Source organism: Gekko japonicus, unplaced genomic scaffold, assembly GCF_001447785.1.
Source record: "Gekko japonicus isolate JY-2015 unplaced genomic scaffold, Gekko_japonicus_V1.1 scaffold962, whole genome shotgun sequence".
Lineage (NCBI taxonomy): Eukaryota > Metazoa > Chordata > Lepidosauria > Squamata > Gekkonidae > Gekko > Gekko japonicus.
The window spans coordinates 284,618-286,962 of NW_015163116.1; the positions used below are offsets into that span (position 1 = coordinate 284,618).

The 2,345-nt window shown below is 42.6% G+C and overlaps 1 non-coding gene across 1 annotated transcript; it reads right to left on the reverse strand.

Moving 5' to 3' along the window:
* Positions 1-1,828: 1,828 nt before the first annotated feature.
* On the reverse strand, positions 1,829-1,900 carry TRNAT-UGU. Its single transcript has one exon. It is a non-coding gene; the product is annotated as a tRNA-Thr (tRNA).
* Between the last annotated feature and the right edge of the window lie 445 nt (positions 1,901-2,345).

Consider the following 2,345-nt stretch of genomic DNA (forward strand, 5'->3'; position numbering starts at 1 on the left):
GTTGTCTAGGCAATGGATGGCATGCTCACACACTTGCTTTTTCTCGAGTGTTTGAAACTGTAGTGTAACTCCTTTGTGTATTGCACATGAACCACAGTTCACAAGTGGCAGTGTGAGAAAGCACATGCATTAAATATTTCTGCTCCAACTTGAGAAAAAGCCAGTATGTGAGCATGCCGTTCATTGTCTAGACAACTGTGCAATGCTATGTGTACATTTGGTGAAGTTATAAATGGATTAGTGGATATAGCTCAGAAGGCACTTTTCTTTGTTTGCTTTAACAGAAGCGGACAAAAGAAAGGCTTTATTTTTCCCAATGGCCTTCCACACTTTTAAATGATGCATGCTCAGCCCCAGACCTTGAGGCATACATGACTTTGTAAGCACTCTCATAAAGTTCTAAGCATGCACCAACAGCAGGTACTCACTGACCAGCCGCCGACTATGATAATTAATGATGAATACTGCTGACAGTCCAGACACAAAAGCAGTGCATACACTCAAAATGCATCTAATGTTCAGCAATGCATACATTGCCGGAAGAAATCCAGTAAGTTTTGAGCATGTGGCTACCAGCCTACAAGGATACAGAATAATGAATGCCACTGATTGTATCAATGCAAAAGCAGCAGAAAAACTTTGTTTTAAATTGCAAACATATCAACCATTTGAAAGCAACTCAAGAAGAAAAAACAGGCATTATGAGAAGTATGTTAGATTTTCAGTCATACTATGTGGGAAGATGCAAGCATTCACCAGTAGGAAGGGTCACTGTCAGCCCTATTGATATGATTGGCCTAATCAGGGCTTCTTTTTTTTGGGGGGGGGGAGAGGTGCTGGAACTCTCAAGAGGGGAAGTTTTCAATCTGTATAAGCACATGAACTTTTAAACATTTTAAGAATAATTTTATCAAAGAGGTTCTGGAACTCTGTTCCGGTGCTTTCCCCCTGGAAAAAAGCCCTGGGTCTAATCCATCCATTCCCAGAACACTGTGTGAGCAACCATACCACAGAGGCAAGAAAATGTATCCCCCTCCCATTTCCTGTTCTGCTAACTTAGACCTAGCATAGCCAGGCAGTACATTTGCTATGAAGATTGGCATCCCTGCAGTGAAATTCCCACCCACTGGGCTCATTATATATTAGAAACCACTGCATGAATGGGTGACATTACATGGAAAGTTTCCCTGCTGGCAAAAGCCATTGAGTTGACGGGGAGGGGAACTCATTGCCTGATGGGCTTGACTCACACATTGTGTTCTAATGCATATTCCAGAGTGCGGGTTAGGACATTTTCCAGGGGGCCACCTATGGCAAACAGGATCAGGGACAAGATGAGGGTCCATGTGAGATAAGCTGGCGTCATAAACCCTTTCCTTCAAAAATCCAATGTGGTTTCAGAGAATGCGAACATAATCAGAAACCACTGATTAATTAAAGGGAGTCTTTGGCAGTTTGTGCACATGCTATTAGCTAATTAACTGACTGTTCAATTAATACAGTTATCACAGCTTGACAACATAGCTGCACATTATTCATTTGCTTCATTTAAATCTAGCCTTTCTCTCCAGTGGGGACCCTATGGGGACCCAAAGCGGCTTTCAGGAGAAAAGTGTCACTACAAAGCAGAACACAGTCAAGGGACCAAATGGACCGACAGAAACCCCAAAGGCAAGAGACTTCCACTCAGACATTCACACTGTGAGAGCTCTGTGCAGTGAATGCCACATTTATAGCACAGCTACTGTAGCATGGCTCCTTCCCACACCATGATGAAAGGGTCTCAAGCACAGGTCTTTCCTATCACCCACTTCCTATTCCTTTTAATTGGAGATGCCAGGGATTGAACCTGGGACCTTCTGCATACAAAGCAGATGCTTTGCCATTGAGCCACAGCCCCCCTCCCTAGGTTGGTAATTCTCTTGCCCTTTAGGTAGTGGTTGGGTCGTTTAGTCCTTGGACTATGGTGTATTCTGTACTGACACTTTACTCTTGAAACCACTGCTAGATGGGCTCCTACTTCTGTAGGATTCACACATGTGATAAGTTCCCCAGGAATGCTTGAAAGAAACAATGTAAACTAATATGTTGTATGGCCAGAGTTCATTAGTTGTTGTAGATTTTCTGGGCTGTATGGCCGTGGTCTTGGCATTGTAGGACCTGACGTTTCGCCATGTCAGTTTACACAGGGAAGCCATTGAAATGCATAAACATAAACATAAACACAATTTCATCAGGAAAGAAGAGAGTTTAAAAATAAATAGGGCATTGTTTCCTGTCCTGAAAAACACAAAATGCTCTACATCTTACAATGGCACTACAGATAAGATTAGAATTTCAACAGC